The sequence below is a fragment of the Neovison vison genome, chromosome 3 (genome assembly GCF_020171115.1).
Source record: "Neovison vison isolate M4711 chromosome 3, ASM_NN_V1, whole genome shotgun sequence".
In the NCBI taxonomy this organism is placed as follows: Eukaryota; Metazoa; Chordata; class Mammalia; order Carnivora; family Mustelidae; genus Neogale; species Neogale vison.
In genome coordinates, this window is record NC_058093.1 from 53536464 (window position 1) to 53552649 (window position 16186).

Below are 16186 nucleotides of genomic sequence, written 5' to 3' on the forward strand. Positions count from 1 at the left end.
AATACAAAGCAAGCAAAAGAAAGGAAATAATTAAGATAGGATTATATATCATTACATTTAAAAACAAAAATTCAACAGAGAATATAAAATCAAAAGCTGATTCTTTGAAACATTCAATAAAATTGATACATTTCTAGTTAACATTGACTAAGCACAGAGACTGACAGAGAACAAGTGACAGAGAAAATGTGTCAAAATTACCTGTACTGGCAATTTAATTGGGACATCCTTACAGATCTAACAGACAATAAAAGGATAATAAGGGAATATTATGAGCAACTTTAAGCTTATAAATTCAAGAATTTCAAGGAAATGGATAAAAGTCTCAATCAAAACTTAACTTTAGAAGGAATACATAACCTGAACTGTTCTGTTATTTGTAGATCTGAATTTGTAGGGGAAAGGCTTCTAACAAAGAAAACAACTGGACAACATTCCTTGACTATTAATTTCCACCAAACATTTAAGGAAGAAATAATTCCAATCTCTCGAAAAATAGAAAACAAGTGAATATTTAGTATTCATTTTATGAGGTCAGCATCATTTTGCCATCAAAACCAAGGAAAAGACAAGAAGAAATTGCAGACCAATATTTCTTAAGAACATACATACAAAGACCGTTGATAATATACTAGTAAATGAATCCCATAATATATAAAAGGAAAAAGTACTTCATGATAAGTGGGGTTCATCCTGAAAATCCAAGGCTGGTTCAATATCCATAAACCAATTAATTATAAGTCATAATATCCAAAGCATATAAGGAAAAATCATTATCTATACAAAGTACATCTACAAAACAATTAGAGTTAACATTATTTTTGATGGTTCAAATACTGTTTTTTTTTTTCCCCCAAAAACATGGAATAAAGAAAGGATATCTTTTCTTACCACTCCTATTCAACATTATACTGGGGATTCTAAAAATGCAATAGACAAGAAAAACAAATGTAAATCATATCTATTGGAAAGCAAGAAATAAAACTATCTTAATTTTTAGATTGATAGGATTGTCTCTCTAGAAAATTCCAGAGAATCTACAAAAAATTTAATGTAATTAATAAGTGAGTTAAGCAAGGTCATAGGATACAATGACAATGTATAAAAGTCAATTGCATTACAATATATGAACAGCAAGAAGTGGAAAATTCAAGGAAAATTAGAAAAAGTACCATTTAAAATAATACCAAAACTGTGAAACACTTAGAAATAGATCTAAAATCCATGTGCAAGGTCTGTATGCTAAAACACTGATTTAAATAATTAAAGAACATTAAATGAATGAAGAAACATTATGGTTATAGATGACAAGTGTCAATATTGTTAAGGCCTTGATTCTGAAATTGATAGCAATATGTTACCCTCTATTAGACTAAAAGCTTTCTGAGGGCAAGAGTAATGTCTAATTGAATTCTGTCACTTTGTACACATAAGGTCTTCAGTAAACTTTTTTTTCCCCTAAGAGTTTATTTATTTATTTGAAAGACAGAGAGAGAGTGGGAGAGAGTCCCCATGGGGGGTGGGGGAGTGCTAAGGGAGAGAGAAAAGGAGACTCCCACTGAGAAGGAAGCCCTGTGGGGGCTCCAGGACCCAGGATCATGACCTGAGCTCAAGGCCTACTGCTAACCAACTGAGCCCCAGGGTCTTCAGTAAACTTCTTAAATTAATTTAAGAATGCAGGATCATACTCAGTAATAAAAAGACATTTACCATATTACATCACTGATGTAATGGATCTCATAATTATGTACCTCTGTTTTTTAATAGAAATTTTTTTTGACACGATGAAATCATAAATATAAGGGCAGATACAACATGCAGGTTTAGTAATTTTTCTTATATTTATGATTAAATGTAATTATTGAATCTGTGGAAAAGCAGCATAATGAGCAAGATATAGATATCTTTTTTTTAGGAAATTGTAAATGACTATAGAATTCACTTACTGTTTCTAAGATTTTAGATTTTTTTTTTCCTGGCAATGTCACATAATTAACATCAGTAGCAAATTTCATGTGAAGCTTGTATGAATTTTTCTCTATTTCAAAATATATTTCCTATGTTTATGTTTTAAAAGTGGAGGGGAAAATAAGTACTATAAAGATGGATATTAATAAAGGCTATGGAGTTACAAGGATCAGGGTAAGAAGAGAGTGAGATGATGCAGGTATATTTAAGATGGCTATTCTGGGAAGACTTCTTTGAGGTATCACATTTGTGAATAGATTTGATGTACAAGAGGCCATTCGTGAAAAAAGTAACAGGAAATCGGTGGAGAAGGAGGCAGGCGCCAACCCAGAAGGAACTTACCGACCATGGTATGACGAGAAGCCAGTTCAGGTTTTGAGCAAGAGTACGTTACACTGTGAGCTCTTCAAAATAAATCCAACAGTTCCAATTACCTCCACTACTGACATTTTTGCCCAGGCCATCATGGAATCTTGCCTAAATTCTTTAAAATAGCCTCCTAACTAACTTCTTTATTTGTACCATTGTTCCTTTAAAGTTGAGTCACAACACAAAAACAGGTGATCCTCACAAAAAGTGAGATAATATCACTGTTTTTGCTTAAAGCCATCCAATGACTTCTCATGTCTCTCTGAGTAAAACTACAAGTCTTTCAATGGCCCACAAAGTTCCCCATAAATGATCCCTGTCTAGCTTTCACCTTATCTCCTATCAGGTATGCTGCCTTTCTGTCCCGGGACTCAGATAGGTACCTTGCCCTGGTCCTCTGTGGATGCTTTTCTCTCAGCCTATGGTGATTTTTCCCTAGAAATGAATGGTTCATACTCACAAGTCCTCCATGTCTGCTTAGTTGTCAGTGGCCTCCGAATCCTTCCCTGATAATGCACTATAACTAACATCCCACCCCTGAGCAGCCTTCTTTCATCCCTTTACAAAGCTTCACTTATTTTTCTTCATAACATAATCAAACAAATTATTCCTTTCTTCTAAATACATTGGCTTAAGAAATGCTTATTAAATTATTGAGTATTTGTGAATTCCTATATTTTTTCATAGGAATTCAGAAGAAAAGATTAAGAATATTGCCCTGCTCCTAGTACAGAGCCTTACATAGGGAATGACCTGAATTTAGCACTATGTCTTGCTTAAGAGGAAAAAAAAAAAAAAAGATGTTTTAAAAAAAGTTCTAAACCAAGAAAGAAAATCAAAATGAAGTTTTATTCCCCCTCACCCCTACCCCTGGTAATGATTTGTCTTTTTTTTTTTTTAAGAAACTTACTTCAAAATTACATTTGAAGAAAAACAAACTGCAGCTAAATCTTCTAAGAACAGGTTTCAAGTATCAAATGAGGCAGTGTTGTATGGAAGAGTGCCATTTGAATTCTTATTTTACTCTGGAAGAATTAACATGTGCAAAGTCTTTAATGAATAGATTAAAGGAAAATCGCTGGTGTCTTTTTACCTCATCAACAAATACAAATGGTATAACAAAAAGTTTCCTTTTCTTCCTCGCATATCTGCCTGAGAGTTTTCTAATGCAAAGGTCATGTTCAATATACTCATTTACTTTTCCAACTTGAGGAAGAATTTTTTTAATGGTCTTGACAATATAAGTAGTAATATATTTCTTCCACTTGTGTGTGATATCTGTTGAGTTCTACTGTATGTGTATAAAATGTTTCATGACTCATTTCCCACACATTGATTCCCTGTTGGTAGTGACCAGCATCAGTATCTCATCCATTGATTAGTGCCATTTGTATGGATAAATGTATATTTTTTCTCATTAAAATTTCATAGTTTTCTTTCTCTAGAACTTGCATATGATTATTATTTTGAATATTTAGATTTTATTTTCACTGTGAAAGAAAAATTTTCATTATATTTCTATATGGTTATTACTTTTATTAAGAAACTCCTGATTTGGGGCGCCTGGGTGGCTCAGTGGGTTAAAACCTCTGCCTTCGGCTCAGGTCATGATCCCAGGGTCCTGGGCTCGAGCCCCATATCGGGCTCTCTGCTTGGCAGGGAGCCTGCTTCCTCCCCCCTCTCTCTCTGCCTACCTCTCTGCCTACTTGTGATCTCTGTCTGTCGAATAAATAAATAAAATCTTTAAAAAAAAAAAAAAGAAACTCCTGATTTTTTAATATTTATTTTCTTATCTATCATCTTTTTGAACCCTTTTAATCAGTGTAATAATTGTTCAGATGACTTACTTTGCTACAATAAGAATTGTATTATCTGTAAATAATAATAATCCTTTCCCTTATTATAGCTCTTTTAATTTTCTTTGATGCATTTGTTAGATATTAAACAACAAATATGGAAATATAAAGACGAATTTTAATAAGAATTGCACTTATGTTTTATCATTATAGGAAATGTTGTCTGATGTAAGCAAATAATAATAATAAGCTCTTTGCCAAGTGCTAGAAAACCCATGGTTAAAAAAAAATCTAGTATCTAGAGCTCAAATTTGACTAGTCATAGCTTTATAGAATAGTAGCATTTTTGTATAATTAGAAAAGCATTTCAAATATTTCTGATAACCTTCTTAGCATACGTTGAGAAGTTAATATTTTTCTCCATTTTGAACTATTGATGTGAAAAATCATATACACAGATATCAGAATGTCGGATTATTTTTGCTTTTTTAGAAAATAGCACATTTGGTGATTTTATCAGTTTTTGACACTCTGATGATATTTTTCTAATATCATATTTATGATATTTTGAGTCAGACTGCAGGGGTTCATAGTTTAAGCCTTGAAAAATCTGAATTCATATCCCATTGCCCTCTTAGTTTAGCTTGTAACCTTAGGCAACTGGTCCAAACCAGCTCAGTCTTCGCACTTTTTGTGTAATGTGGAGATAATAAAATAACCTACTCTTTCAAATGGTTGAGAGTGTTAAATGGTATAATATATGTAAAGTCCTTAGCATAAAAACTAGAATGCTCAATAATCATATAGTTATAAATGTACTTGTCAGTTATTCCCCCCCTTTTTTTTCCTAAACAAGTTTTTTATATCAAGGCCATGAAAGCATCTTAAAATTAATTAATTAACTCCTTTCCACTAGGCTATGTAATATGTATGATCTAACTGACATATAGCTTATTTATTCTTTAAAATTCAGTCACAAATCACTCATGAAAACATTTAAAGTTGGTATAATTTCTGAGTAATCATTTGCAAATTCCAATATTTTTCAATTTCTTCTAAGGCAATTTATGTACTCATTCTCTCAGATTAATTTTGATAATTTATATTTTCTCAACTTCATTAATTCCTTACAGCTTGCTATATTTATTACCATGTAGTTATAAGTTAATTGTTTAAAATCATTTTCATATATAGTAATAATCTTTTTTACATGCCTAAATTACTTGCTTGTAAATATTTTTGCTATTTGTTTTTTTCTTACTGGTTTTTATCCACGTACTATTTATCTACATGTTGGGCACATTATGTTTATAATTTTTTTTTTCTTTTATCTGATTTGATAGTTTAATTTTTTTCCATGATTGATTTTTCCTTCCTACTTTCTAGAGTTTTTTGCTTAACTCTGTGGATTGGATGTTTAATTTTTTATTTTCAAGTTGTGCTTTTTAAAAATAAAAGTATTTTTTCTCGTGAATCTGCTATGAGGTACACCTTTGGGAGAATGGTCATAACTTTTTGTAGAAAACATGCTCCTTATAGTTATTTTTCAAGTACCTCTTAGTTGCAATTTTGACTTCTTTCTGTTCAAAGTTTCAAGTGGAATTGGTCATTTTAATTAAGTGGCTAGATTTTTCTTTGCTGCTTCAAGTTCAGTTCATAATTTCCAAACTTTTGTGGAATGATAAAATAACATGTGTAATTTAATTCCTGTATAAGATTACATGTGAAAAGGAAAAGCATTAATATGCCCATTGTAAAATGGATCAGTACTATATAAAAAGTGAAAGTCCTTCATCTCCTCATAACCATGAGGAATCTTTCTTTGTAGATCGGATTTTCTGCAATTGGATGTTAATAGAGACTTGAGCACATAGGATGTTTCTTAGGGATCCACCCTTGTGGAAGGGAAGGTGGGGGGCTGGACTGAGAAAAGAAACTGCCATGCAAACTTTAAACACCGCAGGCAATTCCATGTAGAACTCTGGAGCATATTTGACCCATCCCAGTATGTTCTGTGTGGTGTCAAAAGGGCTATCCTGATACCATCTCCTCCACCAGCTGCGGGATATGAGTTACCCTAAGAAGTCTGAGCCCTTTGGACATGCTGTTCCTGCAGATGAGGTAGACCCTGAAACACCTGACAGCTAGACACTGTCTCTGGGAAGAGGATACACGTCCTTCCAAAGGGACATGGGAGGTCTAACTCCGTGCACACAACACATTTTTCTTTTAATACAAGCCTGGAATATTTTGTCAAAACATTTTATATGCATTTTTATTTGCATCTTATTTTTCATCTAAATGATCTTTGGATTTTATATATAGTATTATACATAGTATTTTATATATATATATATATTTAGCACATTATATATCACTATGTATATATACATATAAATATGTATGTACATATATATTTAGCACACATTTACTCTTCCAATCCTATATACACTCATTCAAAGCTGTTTTTTAATAGCAAGATTTTCTGATTTTCTAAATAATTTATGTATTAGTTGACTGTATTAAATTGTCAAAAAAATTGAAAAGACATAGAGTATATCTCCTGGGCTACTACTACATTAAATATTTCTATAATATTCACACATGAATAACAATGCCTTTCAAAATAAACTTTTCTTTGTTGTCTTCTGTCATTTAATATTGTGTAGTTCTTATTTCTGTTTAAATACTTCCAGTCTTGTCTTTAAATTTAAAAAATATCAAGACATGTCTAAAAACGATCAATTATTTTTGGTTGGACCATGACGATAACAGAAGTAGGGAAGAATTATGATCCGATTTACATTTTTACAATTATCACCCTGACTTTAATCTGGAGATTATTTTATGAGGAGAATGAATGGATGTAAGGAAAACAATTAAAATTGACTCTCAGTTTCATAAAAAGGATTTTAATGGATAAAGGTAACAAAAGAACAGAAATCATATGAAGGAGATGGTAAAATCAAGTTTAGTTATAAATCTAGTTTGGGTAGTTACAAACAATCATAATTGAGATACATAAATGGCTGTTGGGTCTAAAGCTCAGGTAGTTGTGTTGTGAATAAAGTAATAATAATCATTAGTAATTCAAGATGTGCAGGATCTTCTAGAGATTGCATAGTATAAGAAAAAACAGAGATTAAGATAGAGGCTTGAAACGTACCAACATATAAGAAGAATATAGAAGAGAGGGCAGTACCAGCAGAGAACAAGAAACAGTCGTCAGATGTTGGAGCACTGTGGGAACATTCTGGTACAGAAAGTGACCCTCTAAAGGCTGCGTTGGCTGCTGCTCATAAATTTTGATAAGTTATGTTTTTAGTATCACTTAATCATTAATATTCTAGATTCTTTGTGATTTTCTCTATTATTTTTATTTTCTTAAAAGATTTTATTTATTTACTTGAGAGAGAGAGAGAGAGAGCATAAGTAGGGGAGCAGCAGGCAGAGGGAAAGGGTGAAGCAGGCTCCTGCTGAGCAAGGACCCCCATGTGGGGCTCGATTCCAGGACCCTGGGATCATGACCTGAACTGAAAACAGACACTTTGACTGAGCCACCCGGGCACGCTATTTTCACTATAATTTTTAAAAAGCACAAGTAACCCTTTGATTACTCAGTAAGCAGTGAGGTTTTTAAGTTCCAAATATCTTGTGATTTCTAATTAAATACCACTGTGGTGGGTAAACATGCTCTGAATGACTTTGATCTTTTGAAATATGCTTAATATTGTTCTATGGCCTAGCATATGATCAGTACATAGGTACATATACATATGATCAGTACATACATATACAGTAAATACTGCATTCAAATGTGAGAAAAATGTAGTATTCTGCTGTTATTGGCTACTTGATTGTATAAACATCCATAAGGTGTCTTAATTGATGGTGTTGTTCAGTTACAATTTTTTAAGCTACTTACTCAATTACTTAGAGATTAATGTTTAAGTCTCCAACTGTAATTGTAAATTTTTCTAATTTTTCTTTTATATTTGCCAATGTTTTGATTTATGTATTTGAGAACTTTGCTATATGGGTTACTGATTTAACTATATCGTTATTATTATCAATTTGTTATTATTGTTTTTAGGAACAACAGGTACCTATACCAAATGACAATGTAATTTGATTACATTGAAAGTCTGAAAGATAGGGCGCCTGGGTGGCTCAGTGGGTTAAACCACTGCCTTCTGCTCAGGTCATGATCTCAGGGTCCTGGGATCTAGTCCCACTTTGGGCTCTCAGCTCAGCAGGGAGCCTGCTTCCTTCTCCCTCTCTCTCTGCCTGCCTCTCTGCCTACTTGTGATCTCTGTCAAACAAATAAATAAAACCTTTAAAAAAAAAAAGTTTGAAAGATACTGGTGACCTGCCTAAAGGAAATTAATAAAAAATTTGAAGTAACAAAAATCCTTTTTTCCTCAAGTTTTTATTTAAATTCCAGTTAGTGAACATACAGTGTAGTAGTCGTTGCAAGAGTAGAATTTAATGATTTATTACTTACATGTAACAACTGGACCTCATCACAAGTGCCCTACTTTTTAAAAAGAGGGAGAGAATTTACAATTAAGTATGGATAGTTTAAGTTCTCATTAGTGCATTTTAAAGTTTTTAAAATTTAAGTTTTCTTTAACTTTTATTTTAAAAGTTAAAAATATTTTAAATATTTTAAAAATTATTTTAAATAATTTTCCACTTAGAGTTAGAAAATTAAACTAAGGTGGTTGGAATAGTCAGAATTTTAGGAATAAATACAAATAAAATACATTGAACAATAGAAGAAAGGGGACTTCAAAGTTTAGCTAATGAAACCCTGGAACTGTACATAGGCTTGTTGGCTTTTCCCATACAGAGCATAGGGTTTTCTTTCTAGAGTTTTCTAAGACAGTGACCATTCATCTATCTATGTCCAAGTTTCAAAAATTCTTATTTCTCCTTTTTTTATATTCATTTTAATTTTGTGGATTTATCCATCAGCACCATCACCATCCCTTCTTTGGAAAGGTGATTTTTTTTCTTTTATTTTAGCGAGGATTTTGAGGAAATGGAGGCAAATATATGTCTTCAATTTGCCATCATTAACTGCCAGGCTGACAAGTATGTTTTTGCATCAACTTTTTATTGTTCTTACTACTACTTATGCTGCTGCTTCTGTTTGCTATTTCTACTTCTAGGTTTCATTTGTGGAGACTGATCATCATGGTGTCTGGCACCTAGTGGGCCCAGAGCCCTAAACAGGAGTACAAAAACCAGGGTCCATGGGACCAAGAAAGAAGAGTTCTGCTATGGGCGTAGCAAAAAAGACTTTAATATAAACTGGCCATTATACATGAAGGATTTTTTTTTTTAACATGAATGATTCTTAGAGGTAAAAGCATACTATAAATGCAGAATATGTAGAATGTACAGAGTTTTATATGGATCCGGAGCAGCATGAATGAAAAGAGAGATTACATTTTATCCTTTATGTGACCAGATATTCTGGCTCTTTTAAACCACATTTCAGGTTTCTGTTTGTTTGTTTGTTTTTAATTTATTAGACAGAGATCACAAGTAGGCAGAGTCAGGTGGGGGATGGGCGGAGCAGGCTCCCTGCGAGGCAGAAAGTCCAATGTGGGACTCGATCCCAGGACCCTGAGACCACGACCTGAGCTGAAGGCAGAGGCTTAACCCACTGAGCCACCCAGGAGTCCCCACATTTCAGTTTTTAAAACTAGCATGTTGCAAGCTTCATAACACCCTTAGTTGTCTTGCACAATTTCTTCGGTGCAGTATGCTCTTAAGAGTTGAGTTAAAGGTGGTATGGCATACTGATTAAGATCATGGGGTCTATAGCTAGATTGTCTGGTTTCAAGACATAGTCTCACCATTTACTAGTTCTGTGATCTTGGTAAATATACTTAAAGAAGGTTCTTCTCAATTTCCACATTTGCAATTGGGGTAAATAATATTATCTAATTCATAGGGTTTTGGTAGTATTTAAATTACTTAATGCATATGAATCACTCAGAAATGCATCTAGCACTTAGTAAACACTGTGTTATAATGATTATTTGTTATTATTTTTATAACTGTTATTAGTATTTATAGTATGTATTGGTGGGTGTCAGAATCACAGAGTGGTTTGCACTTCAAGTACAACTCAAGCTGGGCTAAAATAATGGTTGCACATTTTTAATGAAAGGATATCATAATAAACTCAATTATTCCACCATTTAAAATTTCTGACTGAAGTTTTATCTATGTGTGCTTATTTATCATCCCATGAAACAAAGTTTAAAGAGCTATGGGTCTTAAATATAATAACAATAGTCATCTGTTAAATGAGCAGTTGTCTTATGAGATCATGAGTTGAGTGCTTGGATAGAAGTTAATAAAAGTAGTCACAAAGGATTCTGTCCACTTCTGTGCTTAAGAGGATCACATTTAAGGCTCCATTTAATTTGCAAAATGTCAAAGAACACCAAAAGGAGAAATGTATTGCATTAATCTGTCAAAGAATATAAACCTCATATTCATCAGTTATTAATCAAAATTATTTATTGATTTTGTTCTGTCAGCAAATCCAAATTTATAAGGACTATTGGTTATCAAAATTTAGATTATGTAAGTGGAGGTTTGGAATTTTTTTTCTATCCAAGGATGGTTTAACTTAGCATCTCTGTTTATAGGAATTATGGATTTCTACAGGGTTTGTATAAACTGAAGTCATTTTCACAAATGACAAAATTAAACTAGTCAATTTTACTATTCACATTAAAAAATAACAATGTTATTACCAGATTTTTGTTTTAGTAACAAATTTTTCAGAAATATACAGTATCAATTATAATGAAGACTTACTGGAGATAGGGAAATGTTACAATAGTATTTATTGAAAAACGTAGGAAAGAGTTCTAAATTTCAGAAAGTAGACATGGTTATAGAAATGAATCAAGCAACAGAATTGGTCTAAAGATTAAAAATGGGGATTGAATATGATGTTAGTTGTGACTTTGCCATATATGGACTTCATTATGTTGAGATATGTTCCCTCTATACCCATTTTGCTGAGAGTTTGTTTTTATCATAAATGGGTGTTGAATTTTATCAAATATTTATTTATGCATCTATTAAGATGGTCATATGATTTTTATCCTTCTTTTTCTTAGTGTGATATATCATATTGATTTGTGGGTATTGAAACCTCCTTGCATCGCTGGAATAAATCCCATTTGGTTGTGGTGTATGATCCTTTTAATGTGTTTATGAATCTGGCTTCCTAAAGTTTCATTGATGGTTTTGCATCAATGATTATCAGGGATATTGGGCTGTGATTTCTTTCTGTTAAGTGTTTGGCTTCCATATAAAGTATTTTTTTGAAGATTTTATTTATTTTAGAGAGAGAGAGAGATAGTGAGAGAGAGAGAACAGGAGCAGGGGTGCAGGAAGAGGGAGAAGCAGGCTCATGGCTCAGCAGGGAAGTAGAGATGGGGCTCCACCACAGGACGCCTGGATCATGACCTGAGCCAAAAGCTGCCACTTATCTAAGTGACCCACCCAGATGCCCCTCATATAAACTATCTCTAAATGGGAAAATATCAAAAATCATGATCACGTGTCTTAATCTATTTAGCCATGCCTAATGTGGAATCTTCTTAAAATATACTATTGCCGAATTTTGCCCTTTTTTGTCCACAATTTCTTGCTTTATTCAAAGCAAAACTAAGCACAATTTGATTGTACTTTACCATTTACAGGTATTTGTTTTGATTTTACTTATAAGTTATTCAACAAACGTAATATACCTACCAGTAAAATGAATTAAAAAAAGGGAGTTGGGGGAAATTGGAAGGGGAGGTGAACCATGAGAGACTATGGACTCTGAAAAACAATCTGAGGGGTTTTAAGTGGTGGGGGGGTGGGAGGTTGGGGGAACCAGGTGGTGGGTATTAGAGAGGGCACGGATTGCATGTACCACACTGGGTGTGGTACAAAAACAAGGAATACTATTATGCTGAAAATAAATAAAAAATAAATTTAAAAGATAAAGAAAAATAAAAAAATAAAATTTAATTAGACAAAAGCAAAAAAAAAATACAACACACATTCCTTCAACCACTTGCTTAAAGTTTTTATAAAGCAAAATAAATTGTCCAAGAGAAGGATGCAATGTTAAAGATATAGAAATATTAAAAGCATGCATATTTCTTGAATTCTTTTCATCTTAATAAATTCAGCACTGGACATAAACAATTATATTAGCATTTACCCTTACATTTCTAAGAATGAAAAAAAATAATAACTGTGAGGCCAATACTCCATTACTCCAAACTCAAGTAAGACTATTAGAAAAAGAACAAAGACAACCCATTACTGTCTCCACATTAATGTGAAAACCCTAAAGAAGTCCATGTAATCATAACATAGATACAAATACTCCTTATACCTAAGAAAACCCTTTGTATTCTATTCCTGAACCATCAAGTTTTGTGTTGATTCTTTCCTGTCTTAACACAGGCTGAGCCTGGGAAAATGTGTCAATTGTTATTAACATGTGCTTTTTTGATTTGGAAACTTATATCTAAGTGATAGAAATAAGATCTTACTTTATTTTCTTTTCTTTCTCTTTCTTTCTTCTTTCCTTTCCTCCATCCCTTCCTCCTTCCCTCCCTCCCTTTCTTTCCTTTCTTCTCTTTTTTTCTCTCTTTCTTTCTTCTCTTCTCCTTCTCCTTCCTCGTCTTTGTCTTCATCTTCATCATCATCTTAACTCCTCTTCTTCTCCTTCGTCTTCTTTTCTGGATTATATAGTAGTGCTTAGCCAGGAGTATATTTGTAAATCTCTAGTTAATGAGGACTGAATTCTTCCTAGCTTTATTTTGACTTAGAAAACATAAGAATTTTTTTTACCTTCTTCTTATTCTCACACTAACCAATTCAAACTTTTTGTTTGTTTGTTTGCTTTAGTTTTGTTTCAGAATAACCCTAGTTAATGTACCTTAAGCTAAAATTGGGAGTGTCCTTTGCTCTATAAAGAAACAATCAAGAATCAGAAGGAAATCAGTCACACAGTGGAAAGATCATGGATCAGCCACAGAAAACAAAAAGTTCTACTTTTTCTCTCCCCTGGATCTATTTCTAGTATTCTATTTCGCATCTTAAATGCAAATCTAGTTTCTTTTAGGTACTCATTATCGTTGGTCAGTATCAAAGATGCCAGTGACTTTCTTCCTTTGAAGTTTTACTATGTATTCAATGCAGATTGATTGCAAAATTCAATGGTAAGATCTTATTGTTCCAGCATGTGCTGAGATAATAATCACCATTTTCATTCTTCTGTTCTACCTTCGTGGGTCATTAAAATAGATCATTTTCGATATTCAGACTATTCATTCAAAAGCTGTTTGACAATCTTTAAGTGGTTAAAAAATTTTTTTGGAAAAATGACTTTGTTGTTCTCTTCTTATATTTGCTAGCCCAGGACCCTCCTAGTTTGTGGTTCTAGAAATATAAAAAGCAGTGGTTGTGTTGGCACACTGCAATCCCAGATCCCTGACCCCAACTGGTTTTCTGTAATTACCTGTCTCAGAGCTGATGCAGAAGAGCAGCGTCAGCTCTCAGCTGTGTCCCAGGACCCCTCAGGGGCACCAGCAGTCACAGCTGCATCTGGCCGACTTGGTGAGAAGCTGTGTCCTTCTGACCCTCCATTCCTGGTGGCATTCATGATTCCAATTCTTTGCCAAAACTGTGTGCAAAAGTTACCTCTTCATACTCTCCAATCAGAAAATCATTGTATTTCTTAATACCTGCATGAAGGCCTTTGATTTTTTATTATTTTTCTATGTAAATAAAGATGCTATGGTAAGTGGGTTACAGGCACAATTGTATTTTTTTTTTAATTATACACCAAATACCAAGCACTATGCCAAGAATTTAATTTAATCTTCTTTGAAACCAGTGTTACAGTGGTGGGGAGGCAATGTGGACAACAGTTCACTCAGGCAGGAATGATTTCTTTAAAGTATTCTCATGGACATTTTTTAGAAATTCCAGCATATGCTGGAAATAAAAAGCAGACTAACATTGTCCATTATATCACTTTTATATTCTTACCACAATGAACCCCGTTATTGACCTCATTATTGAGTTGTCCTCTCCTACTACCCTGTCTTACCTTGGGCTGCCATAATAAAGACTCCAGTTTAGGTGGCTTGAACAATAGAAATTTACTTCTCAGAGTTCCGGAAGCTGGGAAGTCCAAGATCAGAGTGCCAGTATGGTTGCGTTCTTGGTAAGGACCCACTTCCTGGCTTGCAGACATCTGCCTTCCAACTGTACTCTCTCAAGGCAAAAAAAAAAAAAACCCTGAAACGCTCCTGACTTTCCCTCTCCTTATAAGGACACTAATCCTATCACAGAGGCTCCACCGTCCTGACCTCATCTCAACCTAATTACCCTCATCAGGTCTTATCTCCTAGTGCTCTAGCATTTGGGGATAGGGCTTTAACATGTGAAGGGGGGGGCACATTTAGTACATAAGACATTCCCACTTGGTGTATCACTGTCTAACATCTAAGCTATGTACTATTTTCATCCTGTTTTGCAAAATTGAACATGGAGGTAGAGAGAGATTAAGAAATCTGAGAAAGATTATATTGTTGATATCAAATATATATTTTTAAAAGTTGTAGCACATGATAAGGTAGCAAAGGTAATTCACCAGAAATCCTTTAGTTTAACAAATAATGCTGATTCTCCATCCAATAAGCTTCTGTTTATTCAGTGTAACAAATAGCATGTGAAAATCAGGCCAAAAAGAATGTATGGTCTGAGTTTAACTGGGGATTTGCATATTATAAAACTGTTTTGTTTTAATGCAGATTTTTTTCCCCCAAATCTGGATTTTTAAAGAACTGCATGTTAATGATTTGGAGAATAATTGAGGTTTGGTGATAATTTGGACAATGTCTCGATTAAAGTCTGTCTTCTCACAAAGCGGATGTAAAGTTGAAAGAATATTTAAACTACATATAGGACACGTGCTATTCAAACCCAAGAGTTAAAATATTTACAATAAACAATGACATATTTTATGAACCCATTAAGAGGAAGAGGTCTTCTAGACAGTTTGGTGTTAGCCTTATCAGCATTTCTTCTAACACTTGAAGTGATAAAACTACATTATTTTAAATTCTCTGGTAATTCAAATTTGAGTTTACTGCTGTTTTTCTCTTCCTCCTCCTCCTTTTCCTTCTTCACACATAATGAAGAACTACTATACAAACTTCTAGATATATTCCCTATAAAAATGAGGGGAAAAAAATAGTGTTATTTGAGTGTTTTGTCTTCATGCATAAAAAATTGGAATTGAAATAAGAGGTGAACCTATTAGAAATTTAAAAACAAAATGGATACTATTTGCTGATGAGATATTTATATACCTTCAGAACTTAAACGATTTATTATGATGTGCAAAACTAATCAGCATTTTCAAAATGATCTATAGTAGTGGGGGTTTTCCAGGGAAGAGTAATCACATGGTCAAAGGAGAGAGATTTAGTGTGGTTTTGGAGGGTCCCTGTAGTTTAGTAAGGCTATAACAAAAGGCATCTGTGTGAATATGATGAAGACATAAGGCTGGAAATGTAGTCAGGACTTATCACTAAGACTTTCCATTCCACAGTATGCAATTTGGATTATTCTTACATAGTAGTGGCTTGATCACAATTCCATTTTAGAAGTTTCTTGCTCAAAAAAAAAAAAAAAAAGGTGGAGGGGGAATATAAATAGAACTTAAATGACACTGGTTAAACAGAGGGCAGGGAACACATTTAGAGAATGGGCACAAAAAAATTGCTATAAAATTCTGGGTGGCTCAGTGGGTTGGGCCGCTGCCTTCAGCTCAGGTCATGATCTCAGGGTCCTGGGATCGAGTCCCGCATTGGGCTCTCTGCTCTGCGGGGAGCCTGCTTCCTCCTCTCCCTCTCTCTGCCTGCCTCTCTGTCTGCTTGTGATCTCTGTCTGTCAAATAAATAAATAAAATCTTTAAAAAAAAAAATTCTAGAAATGAAAAT